This window comes from Schistocerca cancellata, chromosome 2 (assembly GCF_023864275.1).
Source record: "Schistocerca cancellata isolate TAMUIC-IGC-003103 chromosome 2, iqSchCanc2.1, whole genome shotgun sequence".
Lineage (NCBI taxonomy): Eukaryota > Metazoa > Arthropoda > Insecta > Orthoptera > Acrididae > Schistocerca > Schistocerca cancellata.
Window position 1 is genome coordinate 347,925,619 of NC_064627.1, and position 24,319 is coordinate 347,949,937.

General features: G+C 43.2%; 1 non-coding gene across 1 annotated transcript; it reads right to left on the reverse strand.

Moving 5' to 3' along the window:
- Window positions 1–20,855: 20,855 nt before the first annotated feature.
- Window positions 20,856–20,930, reverse strand: Trnas-cga (transfer RNA serine (anticodon CGA)). The gene has a single exon. It is a non-coding gene; the product is annotated as a tRNA-Ser (tRNA).
- Between the last annotated feature and the right edge of the window lie 3,389 nt (window positions 20,931–24,319).

Sequence of the window (24,319 nt, forward strand, 5' to 3'; positions counted from 1 at the left end):
ATCATTCGTACATATACCGTGAAGATGGACAGTAGCGTATATATACTCCTCTTGGCATTAGGGCATCTATGTCCGACAGGTTCCCACAGCACCTCAGAACTGTTCTACAAATTCGAGACCATTTCCCCTCGGCACAAGCGCATTACTGCTTTTGCTTCCTTGCTTGCTCGCTCTTCTATGCACATCTCTAGACACAGAGATTACAAGAACACAATTATTTTCGCACGGTTTGCCATAATATTATACGATTTTTGTGGAACTTCTCGATATCAAGCACTAGGCAACATCCTACCGTTCGCTAGCACAACATAATTCCCAAGATAAAGACTGGAAATTATTTCTCTACAAACCCCAAACTTTAGCGAGGTGCAGCATGCTGTAAACCACTGAGTAACTAAAAACAAACAGAGGAAACTGGTATTTCCACTCTCGAATACCGAAGTCGGTGATGTAACACATTCCAAAACATCCCTATAATTTACAAGCCAACTAAGGTCTTTCCCATGTCTAGAGAACAGGCAAATGTGTCTTCCGCATGCTAGATGCACACACCACAATAGATCTTCACTCAACTAAATAAAGGCACAAAATGTGCAGAAGCAGTCAACCAAACAATTTACATGAGAGGGAATAACGGTACAGTGTAAACGCACCTCCATACACAATCTTCTCAATTTTCCACTCGATCACGAAAACCGCCCAACACATACTAAGTATTAGTTCCCCATTCAGTCGTCTAGAGAACGGCAAAGTTAACTCAGATACTTTCCTACACTCCAACAGGCCACTGCATTTGAACAGCTGCTGCTGTTAATGTTAAACATGAATCATTCCCACCACAGACCATGCATACACGGAATCAGTCCAGAAAGTCGGTCACATATATGTTTTACCGTTATACATACAATTAGGTGTTACGATCACCATCTCAATTGAACGGTATTCGACAGTGAGCGAAGTATCGGACATTTCCTTTCCACAAACATGTACTTCATAAACCTGATGCTCAAATGCGAACATATCATGTACCCACCACTACTAAAAAGTATAATACTTCGTCAATAACTGATTGCCTACGATACAAAATAATACTAACTGAAAATGAGAGATGGATGGACATGTCCCACAAGTTTTATTCTTGCGAGTGCTACCACCATGTCCTAGAAAGAGAGACGTAATCGACCAGATGTTAAAAAAAAAGACTCGATCGCAACAACTACTGCTTGTTACTGTCACAAGCGGTCTTGGTTCTACAGGTGCACATAAGTATCCACGTTAAAAGCTATACCCATTTTACAAATCGTAGTACGACATTAACTCTAAATGAGGTGCATTTTTTCCAGACAAATACCATGACGGTTATCGTAGGAATGTGTATTATCAGCCCACCATGCAACCTCGTAATAAAATCAATGAACTTTGAAAGTGATTCGGCTAAGGAATGTGGTATGTAAGCAGTTTTTGCGACTCCCTCGCACCGCACCAGCTAGATAATTCTATAGTATTTGTAGCGCATTCTGTCTCGAGACCGTATTAGAGTTTCCACGATATATCCACTGGGTTATAGGCGATGACTGAGAAGGAACACAAACAGTAGTTGTAGATGATGTGCTGATTGAGGTCGTAAGAAAACGTACACTAGCTTCTCAGATCTCTACTGTTACGCTGTTAGATATGACATCTTGGATTTGCAAACAGGTCTTTCCATTCAAGCACATACCAGCATTGGATCCTATTGACAATGCCTGTAATGATTACAACCTCTACTCAGTTATATTTCTCGCACTCTCATATCTCAAAACTAGTCACCTTTCCCCAGCCTAGCTGCTACAGTAAAATTACGACGTTGTTTTAGTCACCCCCTACGCATCTTGCAAGTGATCCCATTTCTACAGCTTTCCACAAGTGATCATTCCAATTTAAGTTGGAACTGAGCAGAAGTCGGAGAAAGACTGTCAGCGCAGAACACCATATAATGTAAGATCACGGGAAGAAGCAAGACGAACAAAAACTTTCTTTAGGTCACACTATGTTAAATAAACTACAACCTAAAATACGTCGACTATTTAGTTTTCAACAAAAAAAAAAAAACCATTGATGATGGCATGGAGATGCTGAAACATGTTTCGGTAAAAACAGAAAACCCTGTTTGCAAAAAGGCGGAACATACCCGATAATTGAAAGATTCCAACTGATTACATCATAGAGATTCTGAAATCATGTATTGATAGACAGAGATTCTGAAATCAGATACTGGATTGTAAGGCGCAGGCGCAGATACAGACTCAAAGCGCAATTTAGTGATGATGAGTAAACTGAAGTATGAGAGATCCATCTGGAAGAACCAGTTTGGTGGCAAATGGAATTCTGATTTATTGAGGAATGATGAGACGGGTCTGAAGTTCGCTAAAAATGCAGGTACTGCCTTAAGGAATACCATGGCAAGCATTTCATTTCAAGAGGAGTGGACATCTCTAAAATGGGCAGTCCCAGTTGTTGGAAAGTCAAACTTACATACATGGGAGGTAACTCCTCAGAAACCTACAGTAACGAAAGATATAGTTCAGTTGATCGAACGAAAAGGAAGCACAAAAGTTTGCAGGGAAAGACAGGAATATATAAAAATAAATCACTCAGGAATGAAATAAATAGGACGTAAAATAAGGCCAAAACGAATTGTCTGCAGGGAAAGTGTGAAGAAATAGAATAAGAAATGATTGTCGGAAGGGCTGATTCAGAATACGGAAAACTCAATACAACCTTGAAATGAAAAGCAAGAGTGGAAACATTAAGAGTGCAAAGGAGATATTACTATTAAAAGTATAGGAAATATCATATAGATAGAAAAATTACAATGAAGGCTTTTACGACGGAAAGGAGTTGTTTGTTAACGCGATAGAAGAAACTGGAGTTCCTATGGAAGAGATAAGGGGTGCACTATTTAAGAGAACTATGGAAACATTGACGAGAAGTAAGGCAGAACGTGTATGTAACATTCCCTCGGAATCTCTAAACTCACGGGGGAGGAGGGGGGGAGGGGAGTGGCAATCAGACTACTATTTAAAGCTGGTGTGTAGAATCTGTGAGACAGGTGGCACACAACGAGACTTTCGGATAAACATCACCTACACAATTAAGAAGATAGCAAGACCAGATAAAGGCGAGACCAATCGCACAATCAGCTTAACAGCACATTTATGGAAGTATAACAGAACGACAGTGAAAATTTGTGCCAAACTGGGACGCGAACCCTGATTTCCCCCTTATCGCGAGCAGTCATCTAGCCGGGTTTGAATTCCGAGGCCTGGGCACAGTGTCCCCCACCCCGCCACCGAGCCTTTGGGCATAGGATAATGAGAGGCAAGGGAATTAGCAGAAGTGGAAGGCTTTATTCATTTATTTTTGTTTTTATTGTTTTGAAATTTTTACTATTATTATGAAATCATGTGGGACACAAGTCACTTACATAAGAGAAACCAAAAGATAGGGTACAAAAAGAATCGGCTCATCTACGGCACGCTCACTCATCTGCGACGGCCATGGTGGAATCGACGATAGGCGGCTAAATCTCGGACACCGCCGGAGGGGTGTAGGTGCCGTCAGCTCCCAGCAGTCCCCAATGAAGTGCAAATCTAACAAAGACCCCTCGAAGATAACTGGCGAATAGAAGTCGATAACGTGGCTTGTGTTCCAGCGATGCATGGACTCTTTCAAATAGGTCCAGAATCGAGACGGAATTTTGGTTCCTCACGGAATAAGTGAGTCCCCACTCTTTGACCCACGTCATGGCATGATGTTTGGCGCCTGGAAGACACGTGTCCCGTGGGAATAGAAACATTCGCGGTTCGACCCCATCGTGTGGCACTCAGATGTAGCAGGCAGTCATTTGTTGCTCGAACCGTCAGACGTCGAGCGAAGAGGCGCAGGTGAGACGATGGGCATCAGTGTCCAGTTACCAGGAAAAGGAGACAAAGAGGGGAATCCGACAAACTGATGTTGTGCAGTCACTGTTTTATGGCAAACTTCCTATTGAATGTATGATATCACATAGCCCAGACGTCCATAGGAAGAAACACGGCGCTATAGTAGGTTGTAAGATAATTCTAGGACTTCTCGAATCTCGCAGCTGGAGGTGGTGAGGCGGAAGTGGTCATCAACATTTGCCCAGCAGTGAAACATGTGATGACAAAGGGTGAGTCTGGAGAGCTCGGTTGTCAGGCCTTCAATGAGGGGCTCTTGGGCAATAGCAAACAGAAGGGGGGGGGGGGGATACCATGCCGAAGTGAGCAACGGATGGGAACCGACCCTGCCAAACATACGTTGACTTGGATTCGTGAACTGACACCACCGTACAGGTGCCAGAGGACGTTAATATGGGGAGGTGGGATGCCCATGCAGGCTGCCACTGAAAACAGAAAACAGTGGTGCACTTTATCGAAGGCGCTATCGATGTCTATAGCAAAGTTCACTCCACGGAGTCTACAGATCGCCGCTATAGCAGTTAAGTCACAGCATTCACCTGTGGCAGTCTATATGTCAATCTGTCCCCCAGGCGTCGTTTGTTCTAGGGAGAGGACAGGTGAAGTATTGTCCTCAGACACATCGACAGTATGCGGGCATAAATCTTGTAATCTGTATTGAATAGAGTGAGTGGTCTGCAGTTCGTGACAATCAGACCGCAGGCTGTTTTGTGGACCGGAATGATGATGCCCTCAACAAAGGTGTGTGGAACTGCTTGGACAAATGTCATCAGTTCTTGGAATATAGTCGTCCACCACATTGCTATGACCCCCCAGAAGACTCGGAAAACTCAGTCGGAAAGTGAGCGAACTGTTGACTGCACCTTTATCGAATACGTCGTCGAATTCGTCTCATGTGGAAAACACTGTTAAAGAATCCGCCTCTGCGTCGTTGAAGGTGCGCATGACGTTATGTCGTCCACACCAGCATCGGTAACTTCTTCCCTGTAAGTATGTCGGTAGTGTTCGACAAAGGCGTTAACGATGTCACCGATAAGTCATCTGCATGTCGTGAGGCGTGAGCAGAGTGTCGATGGACTGTCTGTCAGACACTATGTGATCCATGGATGGAATTTCCAATCCCACCCAATCGTGGCGCTGCATCTTTGCCGCCCAACTCCTCCCTCCCCCGCTCCCTGCAATTTGCGGCGAGCCAGCGCAATTACTGCCTTAGCTCTGTGCCAATATCTCGTTGTCTGGGGTTGCCAAGTGGCTGTCCAGATCCCGGAGGATCGCATAGTAGAAGTTGATGGTGTTTCAGTGCAATTTGGCAAAGTCATTGCCACATCTCATCAGTGTCCTCCAGATCGCCGCTTTGGCATAGTCCATCCCCCACATCGGTCATGAACGGTAGCTGGGAGGTTTTGCTAGCAGGCTGTCCATGCATATGAGAAGTATTCACATTCAATGGTCCACGGCTACCCATATGGATTGGGGCAAAAGGAGGACCATCCAGATGTATGTTCAATGGTCGCAAAAGGCCAGTGGTCAGCGTTCAGCATCCTGTATCGCAGATGTAAGATCCTCTGCGACATATATCCCGGCTACGCGGTTTGTAGAATGACTGGTAAAAAAGGTAAAGGCAGAACAGTCGTCATGTTGGACTTTCCAGGGTGTCGTGGAGCAGAAGGTCCTGCACCACTAGAAGTAGTGCCTGGCAATTCGCGTAGTGGAGAACCTGGTCTTTCAGGTGCAGGACACAGTTACAAAATCACCTCCTAGTGGACAGTATTCGTTCGCCCTAGAAACAGGGACGTGACGTCCTCAGAATGAAACTGGACCAGTTCATGTCTTTGGTCGGTGCCCGATGGGGCATAGAGGCATGTCCCCATTCCAGTTGAGTGGAGAGCGAAATCAGTACCAGAAGCAGGTGGATTGGCACCCTTGAACAGATGATGTTGATTGTTGCTTGTTGCTATCTGATAGGCCTGGTGGTGGACTGCTGGCGTCAGTGGAAGGACGTGGGTGTCGAGGTGGAACTTCGTCCTGTTCGCCTCTAGGGAGTTGAAGCGAGAATAAGGTTAGTGGAGTGGTGCCGATGACACAGGGTTCCATAAGAAGTCCTGTTCCTCGACCTTCTCTTGATGCCGTGCCATGGAGGTGGGCATTGGTGTATGGTCCATTTCGTCCTCAGAAGATGCAATAGTAATTCGTGGCCTAGTTCGGCTGTGCTATGTCTAGTAGATAGTTCCACGTCCTCGCGGTTGTTTCGGAGACTGGCGGTGGCACACATCGTCTCCTTCGGCGGTGGCGATTTAATGGCCGTCGTTCAGGTCGACGGCAGCCTCGTCTTCGGCCTGCAACAGCTCCTCTTGCCCTAAGACTGTCCTGAGCGTAATCTTGAGACGTTTCGGAGAACGTTGTTTCCTTAGGCGACCTTCAGAGTCCGACGACGGCAGGGAATCGCTTCGCTCTGAGAAGAAGGCCCCCTATGGACGATAAGCGAGTCGATCTCCATCTTGTTGCCGAGAGTTGGGTCAGAGGCCGGTAGAGTCGGTATTGCTGGAACGGGATCGACGGCCGGTCGAGGCGGCGGGCCGTCCGAGATGCCCCCGCTGGGATCTGGCTCAGTTGTGGCGTCCAGGCGTAGCTGAAAGGCGGAAGGTGAAGCGAGACCAGCGGCGTAGTTTGCGACGCGGGTGGTCCGCCGGAAGTCTGGAAGTTTCGTAACGCCCCGTTGTAGGCCGCACCCGGACCAAGTCCGAGGCTGGCCGTCATACGTAATTATTGCATGGCATTAGCGGATCTGTAGATAGGACGTGGCTTCGGAGATCAATGGCGACCTGTCGGACGCCAATTAGAACAGGATATGCCCGAAACTGCGACCAGTTATCTGACATATGGTAGTTGACTGTGCCTTATGGTCGGAGTGCCGTGACGACTTCCTTTGCTGGATCTTCGAACGCCAACACGAAAATGTGTATCGTACGCATACCTAAGCCTGCGTGGTCAACGGTCAGCATCCCGACATTGCCGTCAGCGTGAGGGATGCGGAGCCCCTGTTTGGTCTCACGTAGGATGCGTTCGCACGTCGCTTTGGCAATGATTTTAACATAGACCGCGCTATTCAGAATCGACATGTGTATTCCTATGAGACTGGTCGCCGGGATCTTTATTTTTATCTCGCAGAAACCGCTCCACCTCAAGTGCTTTGGGTCGGACATAGTCGTTGCAGAAAGTAAATCGGAGTGTAGATTTACGGTAACGGTTCGCCATGTATCGTAGACGCTAAACTGGCACGTAAAGCCATCGGCACACGGACCGTACTGTCGAACGTTAACGTTGAGCGTGCCAAGTTCAACGTGCTGCTGAACGCTCAGGAATGATGCGACTTGTGCATACGGTACGTGGGCCCCAACGTGCTATACGCGTTCGCAACGCACTCCAGCGGCAGTTGAGCGATGTTTCTAGTTCGTAAATCACAATGTTTACTCAACGGGCGCGCCTAAAATTCCCACGTTAGCACTATTAAAACGCACATTTCCTCCATCGTCCACGAAAAGGAAAGTACCATGTCCAATCAATAAGGACAGACACATATAAAAGTTCCATTACAAACAGTGCGGTACAAATTTGGAATACATCTCCGCATAAGATTAACATTATTTCATCATTCCCACATTTTATTAAAACCCCAAGGTCAGTCTTGCTCAATCACTGTTCCTACCCAACAGCAGAATCTTTGCAACATGTGAATTACGAAGCGAAAAAGAAAAGGAGCAAAATATCTTTATGGAAGTAGCGCAAGCTGTCCTGTAGATTAAGCCAATCGAAGAAATGCACCCCTCAAAAAAAGGTGAACTTATATTTACATAATATCAAATATCATAGTATATACTTATATTAAACTAATAATAAAGTATCAGAACCTAATAAAAACGCTAATGTTAAGAAATAAAATACGGAAATGTGAAGACGCGAACCACTGCCCCAACTATCAACTAAATACGAGACAGTTACGCTACTCATTACACAAATCCAACAACACGCAGACACATCTCGCAAGTAATCCAAGTATGTTACCCGTTGCAGAAAACGTTATCGTAGATACGTTACTAATTAAATTTAATTATAACAAATTGTACAAGAACAATGCGTTTTGGGTGGATCATCCTTGTGTCACTGCCTTCAAATAGCCTACTCTCATAAGACGCAAGTTACAATAATTCTTTTGCCATGAATATGATGTTTCTCGTTATTTTATTGGAACGAATCACAGAATTAACAACATATATACATATAGGCTTGAAATGAACGCCAATATGGCGCCTCACAACTCTGTACTGAAGGGAGACGGCGTGCGTGTGACGTAGGTGGCGTTGTGCCATCTCGTTGGTCAACGCTCAGACGCACGCTCAGAATATCTGACATGCCAGATATTGCTCTGCACGTTCGGAAAGACTCCCGAACGTGCTATTCCACGCTATGACGTCAGAAACTCGGCACGCTCGACGTTCAACGTTCGGATGCACGGTCCGTGTGCCGACGGCTTAAGCAACGCCCGGCAGAATGTAAACATGGCGACCTCTCGTTGTGTACATACCAAAGGCAGACCTCTGTTTAGCTATCGGAGCACGCCTCACAGCCACACCCGAGCTTCCTTAAATCGTCAACGATGTGTCTACAACCGCACTCTTACATCCATTATGCCAGGTGTCGGCGGATAAATACGATATTGCAGTGAATGCATGTACGAAGGAACATTGCTTCGTACTTCTGAACAACACATACATATCGTAAATATACAGAATAATGGAAAATAAAACTAAGTATTTGTTACAAGGTGATCAGTTTGGCTTTAGGAAAGGCAAAGGGCACCACAGAGGCAATCTGAACGCTGTGCTCGACAATGGAAGGAAAATCAAGACACGTTCATAGGAATTGTCGACCTCGAAAAAGCGTTCGACAGTATAAAAATATCTTGAGAATCCTAAGAAAAATAGGAGTATAGGAAACGACGGGTAGCATACGATATGTTCAAGAACGAAGAGGGGATAATAAGATTGGAAGCCCAAGAATGAAGCACCCAGATTAAAAACGATGTAAGACAGCTATGCAGTCTTTTGCCCCTATCGTTCAAACTCCACTTAGAAGAACGAATGATAGAACTCAAAGAAGAGTTCGAGAGCCGAATTAAAATTTTGGGGGAAAGGATATCAATATATGATTCGCTGATAACGTTGCTACCTTTAGTGAAGGTGAAGAAGAATTACAGAAATTGTTGAATGCAGTCTAATGAGTACAGAATAATGATTGAGAGTCAACTGTAGATGAAAGTACAGAGAAGTAGTAGAAACGCGAATAGCGAGAAGCTTAAGATCAAAATTGGTGAGCACGAAGTAGACGAAGCTACATAATTATTTTACCACGGAAGCAAAACAACCCATGATGGACGGAGCAAGGACTTAAATAGCACACTAGTACAGGCAAAGAGGTCGTACACGGCCAAAAGAAGTCTATTAGCGTCACACATGGTCCTTAATTTGAGGAAGAAATTTATGAGAATGTACGCTTGGAGAAGGAGGAAGAGGAGGAGATTAGTGTTTAACGTCCCATCGACAGCGAGGTCATTTGAGTCGAAGAACTTCGCATTTGGGAAGGATGGGGAAGGAAATAGGCCGTGATCTTAGAAAGGAACCATCCCAGTATTTGCCAGGAAAATCTAAATCAGAATGGCTGGACGCAGGTTCCAACCGTGGTCCCCCCAAATGCGAGTCCACTGTGCTAATCATTGCGCCACCTCGCTCGGTGTACGCCTGGAGCAGAGAATTGTATGGTAGTGAATCATGGCCAGTGGAAAGATCGAGGCTAAAGAGAATCAGTGCATTTGAGGTGTGATGTTAGGGAAGGACCTTTGAAATTACAAGTAGGTGGATGATAGGAACGAGGAAGCTCTCCGAAAAATCGTCAAAGAAGGGAAGATGTAGAAAACACTAACAAGACGAAGGGAAAGGATAATAGGGCGTCAGAGTAACTTCTATGGTACTAGAGGGAGCTGTAAAGGGAAAAACTAGAAGACATCCGGCAAATAATTGAGGACGCAGGATGTAAGTGCTGCTCTGAGTTGAAGAGAGGGGCACAGTAGAGGTATCCGTGGCAGGCTGCATCAAGCCAGTCAGCAGACTGATGGCCAGTGCCCTGATTTAAAAGTTTTATTTTCATAGAACCTAAAAAGTGTTAAATCGTACTTAAGGGGCTACAAGAAGCTAAATAGATCTAAAGAGGACTTTTGCAGAAAAATACGGTTAATTAAATGAAGGCGTTCAGGGAACACTCAGAAACTGAGGAGCTACTCTACCGAATAGTAGCGTCTCCGGTAAAAGAAAACCATCATAACGATCGGGAGAGCGGTGTGCTGACCACACGCCCCTCCTATTCGCATCCTCAGCTGAGGATGACACGGCGGTCGGATGGTCCCGATGGGTCACTTGTGGCCTGAAGACGGAGTGCTTAAATGAAGGAGCGATCAAAAGCTTTCCGTTTGCGAGCGTTACTGCAGCTTATATGCAACCCAAAGCGACTCCGATGAGAGTGTATAAGCACCACGTATTGCCAAGGGGTCAGTGTGGCATTCGAACGGAAATTTTTTGATCGCCCCTTTTATTAAGGAAAATCAGTAATGTGAATCTGCACATGTTAAGACAAGACAGTGGGTCGGTTCGTGGGGGTAGGGGACCATAACAGCGAGGTCATCGGTCCCATGAGATTAGGGAAGGAAGTCGACCGTGCCCTTTCAAAGGAACCATCCCGGCATTTGTCTGAAGCGATTTAGGGAAATCACGGAAAACCTAAATCAGACTGGCCGGACGCCTGTTTGAATTGTCGTCCTCCCGAATGCGAGTCCAGTATTAACACCCTGCTGGGTTGAGACAAATCCAGTCAATCTTTACTTAAATGTCGTCTGACACTAGAGAAGTTTTGCAGTTGGGAAGTAAAGTTGCATGGCGAGTTGACTCGCATTGAGTATTGCGCCTTGAATGTAACGTTGTCATGTCCGAACAGAAAAAGTCAAATCTTTATTTTTTTTCAGTGAGCGGACTGTGGAAGACTCCAATTACGAAACTGACGGCCGAGTATCTTTTGCCAAGCCTGTCAAAAATACGTAGTAAAACACTGGTTATTATCATTGGTATTATCATCATTCATTTTATCTAACGTTCTTCTTGCTAAAAATCGAAATTCGAAAGTAGTTCAGTGACATGCGAATACGATCAATTGAAGATTATGCTTCATGTGATCACGTTCTTATTTTTTTAGGTGTTGCTACCTTCTTAGTGTTGGTGTATTTTAATTTCAGGTAAGCCACGACAAAATGCCACATTTCCTTCAAAACAAAGATTCCACAGCTCACATTACGAGTGTCACAAGAAAGAAGATCAGACAAAAGAGTCAGCCATTAATTTCCACTATGACAAGAAGCACAGTATACCACAGGAGTCGATATACCACAAGAATCGACACTTCGCAAAAATGGTATGAAACAGTTGTATGAAAACACTGTTGCTCATTTAAAGCAGACATTGGCGACCACTATATTTTGTTTCCAATCGAGGAAGCAACTGACAGTTGTGGCAAATTTATAGCTTATCTCATGGTGGGGAAATTAGATTCCGTGGCATCAGGAAAAGCCCACCTACTCCTGTATAAAGAATTGGAGATGATGAATCACAGTACGGTAGCCCGCATTGTCAGAATGCCCAACGCTGACTATGGTCAGGAGAAGGAGAAACTTTTGCTTATGGTGACAGACTGCAAGCTACATGTTAAAAGCGGGAGAAATGTTGTAAGAATTCTATCCGAGTATGATCAATTGCACCTCCCTCTCTTGTGGCCTACGAAGTCTGGCAGAGGATTTCCGGAATAAATTTCTTGAGCGTTACAGTATCAATTCCTCAAGTATAGAAAGTATTTCTCAAACCTCCTACCCGCATTTAGCCCTTTAAGGAAATAGCTCTAAACATCCCCTTCACCTACACCTACACATTGGTTAACTTGGTTCTTGGCAGCTCAATATTATGTCAGAAAGAGTCAGAGAAAGTATGTGCATTCGACTTCAGTGAAACCTTTTTTGTTGGAAAAGCGAAGTAGGCTCTAGGCAATAACAAGAACCTTGCACCTTTGCATTTCTCAGAGCTCACTTCCAACATCTACCTGCTGCAATTCAAAGCCTGGAGTCCGCATTTCTAGCACTGAAAAAAATGCTGTAGACCAAATCTCCGAGATACAGACGCATCTGGAGGAAATACATGTTTCAGTGAGTATAGCATACGTCATTAAATTAAGGAATATACTTCTCAGGAATACCGGATGTAGGAATTTTTGAAAGTGCCCGCGAGTATTCAGGGGGAGAACTTCGAAGATGGATTGTACTGAGGGGCTGTGAGCAATAGTGTGTATAAAATGTGCATTATTAACCTCTTGTGCTTAAGCGAGATCTTTTCTAGCCTACAAAAATGCACTGAGATACAATAGAGCAAATTTAATTTCGCAAAACCTTAGAAACGTGGTTAACTCTATATTGCAATACCAAAATGTAATATAAAATTTCTTCTGAGTTGTAGCACTAGGCCACAGATTGTGGTCATACATATGTACACAACTCAAGTGTGTGTTTTTTTTATGTGAGTGACACACGACATGCAAGGCACACTTCCATTGACAACCTTTCTAATCAGAGTCTGATATCCAACTCTAATGATATACACGCAGACGAAGTACTAACCACTAATGCATCTTGTAATCTGCTTTGATCGCGAACGCCGATTACTAATAGCAGACAAACCATTTGAATTAGAAAAACTCCAGAAGGTGTCAGAATTGTCATCTGAAATGATATTCCAATCTATTACTGAAGGATGAAAGCGAAGCATTCCGATATTAACTACGAGGAACTATCCAATATTTGATAATAATCTACATCTTAGACTCACATCACAAGCAATAATTGGGCCCATTTGTCGCAATGCATTTTCAAGTGACGATACTGTTTGACAAATCACGTTACAGGAACATGTGAAATATCACACACCTGCTCAAACTATAGAATATCTACGATGGAATAACGACAATGTTTTGAGAAGGACAAATTGCTACTCACCATACAGAGGAGATGTTGATTCGCAAACAGGCACAATAAAGACTCCTAAACGTTTTTCTTCTAAATTAGAAAACACACAAACAGATTCACACAAGCACGGAAAACACACACACACACACACACACACACACACACAAAGGACTACTGCCTCTGGCCCCTCATGCCAGACCGCACGTGATGGGAGAAGTAATGTATTGGTTGTGGTAGCAAAGAGGAGGCTGGAGTCGCTATTGCCATGTGTGTGTGAGTTGTGCTTGCACGACTGTGTGTGTGTTTCCTACTTTAGAAGAAGGTGTTTTGTCCAGAAACTGTAATGTATGGCAGTCTTTTTGTTATACCTGTCTGCGACTCAACATCTCCTTTGTATGGTGAGTAGCAGTCTATAGCAATCTGGCTGCAAGAAAAATGTGAAGAAATAGGAAAAGAAATGATTGTCGTAAGGACTGACATAGCATATAGAAAAGTCAAAATTAAAAGCAAGGTGGTAACGTTAAGAGTACAATGGGACTTCCGTTAACTGCTGTGAAGAGAGCGGATAGGTGGAAAGAGTATATTGAAAGCCTCTATGAGAGAAAGACTTGTCTGAGTGTCCATACTTTTGCTCCAAATGAAGTAGCCATTTCCACTAAATTCTAATTTAGTCGACTCTTTGTAACTTTGGAGATATTTTCATTTCATTATACTGCTTGTAAATACTTTCTTGTGACCTTTGGTTTCCCTGATTATTTCCGGCCGGGGTGGCCGAGCGGTTCTAGGCGCTACAGTCTGGAACCGCGCGACCGCTACGGTCGCAGGTTCGAATCCTGCCTCGGGCAAGGATGTGTGTGATGTCCTTAGGTCAGTTAGGTTTAATTAGTTCTAAGTTCTAGGGGACTGATGACCTCAGAAGTTAGGTCACATAGTGCTCAGAGCCATTTGAGGCATTTCCCTGATTATCCGAGGCACGGGATGGTAGATCCACAACTGTTTACTACTGAGGAAATTGCATGCTACTGAGACGGGCGACCGCAGCTGAGACGGACTAAATAAAAAATTATCCGATTTCCTTTTCTTTCCTTATTTCATCGTATACATCTTCAATTTCCCTTCCGTTCGTTTATTCTTAATGCTCTCCTTGCTCATATTCCGTGTTTTTCTTTTTCCTTCGTACACCACTCCACGTAACCTCCCGTTAGTTTTACAGACATGGAACCTGTTTCCTCTTAATTCTCGGCTACAATAATTTGGTCGTCACAAACAGCAGACTACGTATACCCTCTTTCTTTAACTGCAGATCAATACTTTGACACAGTTTTAAAATCAAAACATTGTGTTGAATGTAACTGGTTTTTTCTGTGTTATTTCAAACATGGATCTGTGGAAACCAAACTAGTTAACAGTGTACAGACACAAGTAACGAACGTATCTGATTTCGCCTCTACGTGCACAGTGTATGAAATATGAGAAGCAACGCCAGCAAGGCACTAGGAGAAATACCAATGTTTCCACAATGCGACCAGTCCTCGAAAACCGAATACAGAAATAAAAGAAAGGTGAGTTTTAGTAGGAGACAATTAGTCTATGCAATAATAAATAATGACAATGCGTCCGGACAGGCAAGAGAAACAATTGTTTCCTATATGAAGACAGTAACTGTTCTGAAAGAACAGATACCAATGATGATCATGCAGCTTCCCTAGAAAGAAATGATAATTAATAGAAACCCTCAGCTGACAACAAGTGTTGTTGATATATTTCAATGGGGACAGCTGAAAATGTGTTCCCCGAGCGGGCTCGAACCCGAAATCTCCTGCTTACATGGCAGACGCTATATCCATCTGAGCCACCAAGGGCACAGAGGATAGAGCAACTGAAGGGACTTTCCCCTTGCACGCTTCCCGTGAAACTCACATTCCCAAGAGATCGGGGGTTCGAATCCCGGTCGGGGCACACATTTTCAACTGTCCTCGTTGAGGTATACCAACAACACGTGTTGGCAGCTGAGGGTTTCGATTAATTATCAATCATGTTTACGCCGTTAGTAGGGAACAGCATTCACTCATGCCAACGGACGACGTAAGAGGCACAAACTTTATTCAGTGCACAGAGAATATTTCGATCTTTGAAGAAGTTGGGTTCGAGGTAACAAGCGGGCTTGACAGTCGACGCGAGAGCTGCGGAAGACGTGATACACCTTCCACTCGTTAGGGTAACGTAGCAGATTAGCGAGCAAGCGAGGATTGTTGTTGGGAACGAACCACGTCATGCCCTTCTTACCGTATTCTCTGCAGAGCAATCACCTCGTGTTTTGTAAACATACCCCTCCCTCCGCAGTGGATACTCCGGGTCGGAGCTTCGTTCAGAAACGGCGCGGTAACCGTAAGAATCGTAAACAATCATTAAATACTTGTCAATGAAGAACACACAGTTATTGTTCGAAACGATATCTTTTATTAAGTGCTGTGATTTTTAAAGCTACACGTTCAACATTACAGTACTTGTATGGCACAATATGGCACTTATGTTGATCCGTACTGTATACTCGTAAGCAATGCTGATATCGTATTCTCTATAGAGCAAACAATTGTCCATTTATGTAAGTCTGTAGGCTTTCGTGGCCGTTGTCACTGAAACTAAAGTCTTCTGGGCTGTTAAGCCACCTCATTTTTCTTCAAACAATCGACGTTTTTACCCCTCCGCTGGGATCTTCTACAGGATCTTGTGGTGTCTACTGTAGATTCATTTCAGTTGTCTATTTACGCGACCGCACTCACATCCGGCCCACGTCTCACGTCTTAGACTGTGCCTGCCGTCACCCGACTCCTTAATAAATTTGCGAACTTTTCAACGATGTCCTTACATGCGCGATCGTTCACTGTGACCGCCCCCACCAGACTCCTTCATAAAACAGTACTTCATGACAGTCGACTAGAGCCGCAACTGGCGCAGCCGCCCATCTTGGGTGTCGTTACCTAGTTCCTGCTGCCGATACTAAAGAGCTTCTGTCTCGAGCGTTTTACCCAGCTACTGCATAGAAAATTTCGTGCTCCCATATATGGTTGAGCTTTGCTTAGCGAATAGCAAATGGCTCTGAGCACTATGGAACTCAACATCTGAGGTCATAAGTCCCCTACAACTTAGAACTACTTAAACCTAACTAACCTAAGGACATCACACACACCCATGCCCGAGGCAGGATTCGAAGCTGCGACCGTAGCAGTCCCGCGGTTCCGGACTGCAGCGCCAGAACCGCTAGACCACCGCGGCCGGCAGCGAATAGCAAGCGAGGACGCTGTTACCAGGTGGGAGATGACGCCTGACGCATCAGCAAAACTGCCCGCTGGAAACGTCGCTTTGTCCTTCCGCGCAGACAACAGGTCTTGTGACATACTGCACCGTATTATGATTATTCAATGCCTTTTTCAAGATAAGTGTTACACTGGGGACTTGACTGGCGGAGGGAGTAGAATGGCGTCAGTGTCCAGGGAACGCAGCCTGGAGGGCACTGTAAATTCCTTATGTCTGCGGTCCATTAGAATTCAGGCAGCTTTTTCAGAAGTTTAGTCTGATTTGAACTTCAAGCAGGGAACACTGAATTCAGTAACTGAGCTGCTAGTAGGAGATTTTGCTTCTCTCCATACCAAACAGGAAGGCCTACGCCAAACACTCTTGTTGCGTTGTTTCCGTTTTTCAGTGTGAGTGTGGTACCACTGCTGACCGCTTGGTTACTGCACAGTGCAGCTTGTGAATGCTTAACATTGTTTTAACTTTATGAAGCGATTTTTCTTATTGTAGAGGCAGCATTCTGAATCTCTTACAGTCTTACTGAATTATCCCTGTGTAGCACTGAATTTTCATGAACGAGAATTTATGTTCGTTGCTGTGTGTTATATGTGCCAAAGGTTCCGTAACGCTGCATAGAATGTAAAGGGAATGCGTGTTCTAACTACATTTTTCTGTGGTTGCTCTTTGCGAAGTGGTACCAAGCACAGACTACGTCGAAACTATAAAACACCTGTGAAGTAAGAGTAATAGAGGCCACCGCGTCTCGATAATAAATTGTCATTACATCATATTTGATTCTGGACTTGCTTGTAGGCCAAACAAACCCCTTTCCTAGCTTTTTCAAAAGGGTTCTCGACATGGTACGTTTGAATCATGGAGATATCGGGAATCTTCCTGTTTTCAGGTACGAAGGTAGTTTCGCAGGAAGACGGACATTAGATCTGAGCTCTGTCTTGAGTTACTTTTTTCGCCATCAGCAAAGATAGGCGAGAATAATTTGTGTTTACAGTCTTTGTACAGTTCATTTGTTGTGAAATACCTGCAGTGTTGTAGCGAAAGCACGTCCATCCCCTTCCAGAGACTGATGGTACGGGTACGATCAACCTTTCACTGTCGAAAGAAGTTCAGCCATAAGAAGTATGGACTACAAAAGCGGCAAATAAAGTATCACAGGAATAACTCAATAGCAACTGTAAATTCATCAAATTTAACGCATAATGATTACCGATGTAGAGGATATAAAACGTAGAGTGTCAATGGCAAGAAAAGCGTTTCTGAAGAAGAGAAATTTTTTCCAGTATAGACTAAAGTATTATGAATTCTTTTATGAAGGTATTTGTCTGTAGAGTAGACATGAGTGAAAGTGAAACTTGGACGATAAACAGTTTAGACAAGATGAGTATAGAAGCATTTGGAATGTGGTGCTACAGAAGAATGCTGAAGATTACACCGGTCGATCACGTAACTAATGAGAAGGTGCTTAATAGAATTGTTGAGAAAAGAAATCTGTGGTAGAAACTGAGTAGAAGGGATCGGTTGATAGAACACATTCTGAGACATCAAAGGATCACGAATTTAGTATTCTAGGAAAGTGTGGGGTGAAAATCGTAGTGGGAGACCAGATGGTGAATGCATTAAGCAGATTCAGAACGATGTAGATTGCAGTAGTTATTTGGAGATGAAGAGGTTTGCACAGAATAGAGCAACATGGAGAGCTGAAGCAAATCAATCTTCGGACTGAAGACCAGAACAGCAAACAACAGAAATTGCTTTTGTGATAAACTAGCGGAAATAGTTAACATACCAACGAGAAAAATCGTAAAGCTAGACGCTGTATCGAATTTAAACACTAGTATATCAAGGCAGCAGTAACTGCTCAGATATTGTAGTTTCAGATGTAACTGCTGGTAGGATGCAGGCAATGCTGACAAAGAGAAGGAGAAAAAAATGAGAAAGTACCAAAGAGAGAGAGAGAGAGAGAGAGAGAGAGAGAGAGAGAGAGAGAGACGAGGAAAGCAGAAAGAGCTACAAATTTTTAAGAAACAAGGCTGTTTTTTTCACTTTCGGTATATCAATACAGGAAAGATAAACATCCCAACCTTTCGAAGTTTACATTGGACAGAGGTTTAGGGCACTCTCTTGCCCTTCGTGTGGGTAACTACCCCCTAAAGGCGGAAGAATCAGCAATGTTCAGAGGCACGAGGATGCAGAAGACAATGGATACCACTGCATAAAAGACATATTATATGTATCCACAGAACATGGGCCTGTAATTCAAAAAGTTTCAAGATGATCTCTCTATTTGCAAGCGATTTCGAACTAGTCCCCCATTTGGATCTTTGGGAGGGGACTGCCAAGAGGGAGGTGACTATGAAAAAAATAATTCGTGGTATAATAAATGAAAAGCACCAGTTTGCGTTTGTTCTACAATGTTACATTTACTGTTAACCGGTTTTCGGCTTACAAGGCCATCTTCAGACATTTACTGAGTATTATCGCCAAAGAAGTTACAACGTTTGCAAATAACATTGGAAGAGAAGTAACACGTCTAGACTGAAGTAGAAACACACAGTAAGTAACATCTTTGACAGTGTGGTGGTAATGAAATGAAAAAGTAAAAATTGAACAGTACATAAATAACAATGGAGTAGACAGGAAAACCTTAAACACAATATAGGAATAGCATGCCTACGTAACAGTTTCTATTAATAAACAAAACTAATAAAATAAAATTAAATTAATACTAGACAAGGCTGCATCAGGAGGTATGAAGCATGGAGGGTGATACACAAATAAATTAAAGGAAGAGATAATCATCAATGTAACTGCAGAATATATAAGGAACTTAAGCAATATCAATAAGATAAACAAAAATAAATAAATGCTGGAAAATGAACATGTTTGAGGGAACCTACAGTAAATGGAATCTTTAAGAGTGTGGTGGTACTGCATTTTAACATTAACATTATAATCAAAACAGTGGCTGTGTAACAGTTTGCATTAAATAAATGAACAAAGTAAAATATGAACAATATTTTATGAGACAACTACAAGGGGTGTTAAACATGGACAGTAATACAAGTACCAGTTAAAAGAAAGCCTTAACTACTCAAACTACAGTCCATATGGAATACAAAGACAACTTCAACAAAACAAAAGAACTTAATGAATGTAGGAAAATGGGAATATTTCCTTATTGTATCCCAGTCAGATTCCTCTCAAAAATGATGATGCAATAGCTCCACATTTAGCAATCATATACAACCGATTGTTCGTAAAAAGATCCCTCCCTAAAAACTGGAAAGTTGAACAAGTGACACTAATACTCAAGAAAGGAAATAGGAGCAATCCGTTGAATTAAAGACCCAACTCGCTAAAGTTGATTTGCAGTAGGGTTTTGGAACATATACTGTGTTCGAACATTAGCAGTTATCTCGAAGAAAACGATTTATGGACGAACAGCCAACACGGGTACAGAAAATATTGTTCTTGTGAAACAAAACTAGCTCTCTATTCGCACCAAGTAGTGAATGCTCTTGATAGCGAATTTAAAAGTGACTCCATATTTTTAGATTTCCAGAAGGCTTTTCACACAGTAATAATTCACATATGATTTCTAATTAAACTGCGTGCTTTCTCTTGTGCGACTGGATTCGTGACTTCCTGTAAAAAATGTTTCAGCTGATAATAATTGACGGAAAGTCATCGAGTAAAACAGAAGTAATATCTGGCGTTCCCTAAGGGAGTGTTATAGGGCCTCTGCTGTTCCTGATCCACATAAGCGATATAGGAGATTTATTAGCATCCTGGGATTGTTTCCAGATGATGCTGTCAGTTACCGTCTTATAAAGTTATCAGATGATTAACACAAACAGCCAAACGATTTATACAAAGTATTTGTATGGTACGAAAAGTGGTAATTGATTGTAAAAAATCAAAAGTGTGAAGTCATTCAGATGAGCGCTAAAAGAAATCCGCTAAATTTCGGTTACAAGATGGATCACACAAATCTAAAGACTGTAAATTCGAATAAATACTTAAGGATTACAAAATTGAATCATTTAAGATGGAACGATCACGTATATAATGCTAGGATTATTGACGGGACATTGAGAAAATGCAACAGGTTTACTAAAGAGACCGCCTGCACTACGCCTGTACGTCCTCTGCTGGAGTACTGTTTTGCGGGGTGGGATCCGCATCAGATATCGTGAAACAGGGTACAGCGCCACGGATATGATAAGTGAACTTGGATGGCAATCACTAAATCAAAGGCGCTTTTCATTGTGGCAGGAGCTTCTCACGACATTTCAATCACCAACTTTCTCCTCAGAGTGTGAAAATATTTTGTTGGCGTCCACCAACACAGACAGGAATGAACATCAAAATAAAATAAGAGAAATCAGAGCTTTTCGAGTGTGGAACGGCAGAGAAACAGTTTGAAGATATGAAACTTCCTGGCAGATTAAAACTGTGTGCCCGACCGAGACTCGAACTCGGGACCTTTGCCTTTCGCGGGCAAGCGCTCTACCAACTGAGCTACCGAAGCACGACTCACGCCCGGTACTCACAGCTTTACTTCTGCCAGTACCTCGTCTCCTACCTTGAAGATAGTTTGATGAACCATCTGCCAGGCACTTCATTGTGAAATACGGAGTTATCACGTAACTGTCGATGTCACCCCATAAGATGGGTAGGAGGGAGATTCAACCTTCTCTCAATAAATTATTGTTACCCAGAACAAACCGTACAGCGCGAATCAATTTCTGGAGTAGAAAAATATGAGATGTTGAAACGGCATATCACATCACAGATTATGTTTCAACTGAAGAATTTGATTCATGACACCCTGCTTGTTGAGAGTAACAGAATTTTATTCGAGGAAGGTCCCTCTGCTGCCCATCTTATAGGCTTAATGTTTTTGCGACGTATGTAAACTAGGGGATGCGATTTGTTACCACGAAAAGGGTCGTATTCCTATAAATAAAGTTTAATATACAGCTAGAAGCGATTTATTTGTCAAAATGAATTACGTCGGCTGTGGTTGTCCACAACATAAAATTATCAATAACCAGTATCAAGTGGAGCCTGTTGGTTTACGAATTAGCACAGCAAGAACCACAAAGGCAGGACTGGAATAACTGCAGCGCGTACAGATATATTTAGGCTATCATTCATCCTACACTCCACAAGCGGATGAAAGGCACCAAAAACCTAATAAGTGTCACATGGACGTACACCTTGGTATGCACTTCGCAGTGGTTTGCGACTAACAGCCGGTACTCCACGGTGATAGCAGCCAAGACAACGTGGACGTTTCGACGCCCAGAACAGACATGTTGACGTATGCACATTGGAACACTAGGCGGTACTGAAGTGATTCTGCATCGGATATTAAAAACTGTGAATAAGCTCTTTAGTCTTTATCTACACCAGCGGAAAAAATCACAACACCTAGAAATAGTTATTGTAAAGTGGTGAAATTTCGGGAAAACAATTGTCTAGGAATAAGTGATTAACGTTGTAAGTTCGCGGGTTAATGGTTCAAAATAGTTCAAATGGCTCTGAGCACTATGGGACTCAACATCTGAGGTCATAGTCCCCTAGAACTTAGAACTACTTAAACCTAACTAACCTTAGTACATCACACACATCCATGCCCGAGGTAGGATTCGAACCGTAGCGGTCGCGCGGTTCCAAACTGAAGCGCCTAGAACCGCTCGGCCACACGGGCCGGCTCGCTGGTTCATGTAAGCGGGAAAAGAGTCACTGCAAATACAAAATGCGAGTATATTAATAACTGATATAACCACCAGGATGTTGAATGCAAACATGCAAATGTGCATACATTGTGTTTTATAGATGCCGGATGCCAGTTTTTGGGATGGTGTTCCACGGATGTTGCACTTGGCCGGTCAATACGGATACGGTTAATATTTTTTGTGGATGACGCTGGACTTGTCTTCCGATTATGTCCCATGCATGCTCGATTGGGGACAGATCTGGTTATGGTTAGGCCAACACAACAAGTCGACACTCTGCAGAGCATGTTGGATTACAACAGTGGTTTGTGGGCGAGTGATATCTTGTTGGAAAATACACCCTGCAATACTTTTTTATGAATGGTAGCGCAACAGATCGAATCACCAGACTGACGTACAAATTCGCAGTCAGGTTGCGTGGGATAGACACGACAGCCCTGCTGTCATCTGAAATCGCACTGCAGACCATAACTCCAGGTGTAGGTCCAATATGTCTAGCACGCAGACATATACGTTGCAGGTCCCTAACTGGCGTCCTTTTAACGAACACACGGCCGTCTCTGGCACCGAGGCAGGACCGGCTTTCAGCAGGAAACGTAATAGACGTCCTCCGTCCAATGAGCTCTCACTACACATCCCAAGTCCAAAACTGCGGTGGTTTTGGCCAGTGGAATGCATGCTACGGGGTGTCTGGTCATGTCTAGTCATATGAAAACTTGTGAGCCACACGTTGCCGCTTAGGGACAGTGTATGCAGTCAAGTCTGGTGACGCTGGAGACATAATAGGATGTGTGGCCGAGATAAACTAGGGCATTGCTTTAAACTTTGTCTTTCCGCTCTTCACTGCTGGCTTGCGCTGGTAAACAGGAACAGTGGGACGTTGTCTTCATGTTTCTCCATTTTACGAAATTCAGTTGCAACGTCATTTTTTGAATAGAACACGAGGAAAACAAATTTGCGTTTGTAGTTGGTTACGTGATACTAATGAAAGGTTTGTGCGTACACTCCCAGTGTGTCTGATACCACTTGATTGCTCTACAGCACAGAACCGCGATGATACTGCTATAATCTTGCACGAATGTTCCTAAAACACCCCAGTGTTATACCTAACCTGTCACATTAAATACAGAAAATTATCCTTCTGTAATAGTTAACACACATCACACTACACGCACAGTTTTCTTGCCTGTGAGCTTTCTAACAATTTTTCTTAAATCTTCAAGCACAATCTGACAACACAATTATTTTAGAATACCACGCGTATCGTCTTGGAAACATAAGTACCTTACGTGACTGATCAGGTTAGCGTTGGGAGGTTAGCGTATGGGTGTCGCTATCGTTGCCTTCATTTGGAAGCAGATTATAAAACTATACGTGAATAGCATTATAACATAACCACGATGAACAAAATTACTAGTTTGCTCTTTATAATCACAACCAACTTTAATATGGCAATACAAAGGCGCTGATCAGTTTCTGCCACAATCGTTCAGTTTTTCTCTGACTGCTATGCGACTGCATGACACACTTACTTTGTCGTAGAACTTATCGAGGAGCTCTGAAAATTAATTTTACTGTCAGCAAATAAAATTACGTCAAATGAATGTAACTTAAAACATGTTAACATACACAGGCGAATTTTTATGTTTCATATCCATTTGCATACACACTTACGAAGTTAATGTTGCGGTACACTTGAGCGAAATTAATACTGCTAAAATCCTGCATTTATTTTTTTCTGTTCCACTATCCTCCGTTAGAAAAGCAGCGTTCTCACCTTCCGGCCACTAACTACCATTTCTTATGCACCTAGCGAACCGCCTTGCATTTTAACGAGTTAGCTAAACGAGAAGTTAAAACGCTCCGGTGCCTCTCAATCGAGATAACTGGGAAAAAAGTTATTCCGAGTACGAAAACTTCCTTGCAAAACTAAATTACTTGACAAGTGATATAGTTTTATTACTCTTTTATTGAAACCTGAAATGATTTTATTCATATAAGGGTCACGTTGGAAAATGGCATAAGGACAAAAGTAATAGGATTCATTAGTACATTTATCGTAGTCTGTTCTTTTGTTTTTTTTTCGGAGAGGGGGGGGGGTAGAGGGGTGGGAGAGTGTTTGAAGGGTAGGGTGAGGGGGACTGTAAGTTTTGTTTGATGAGGTCCGCCACGGTTTC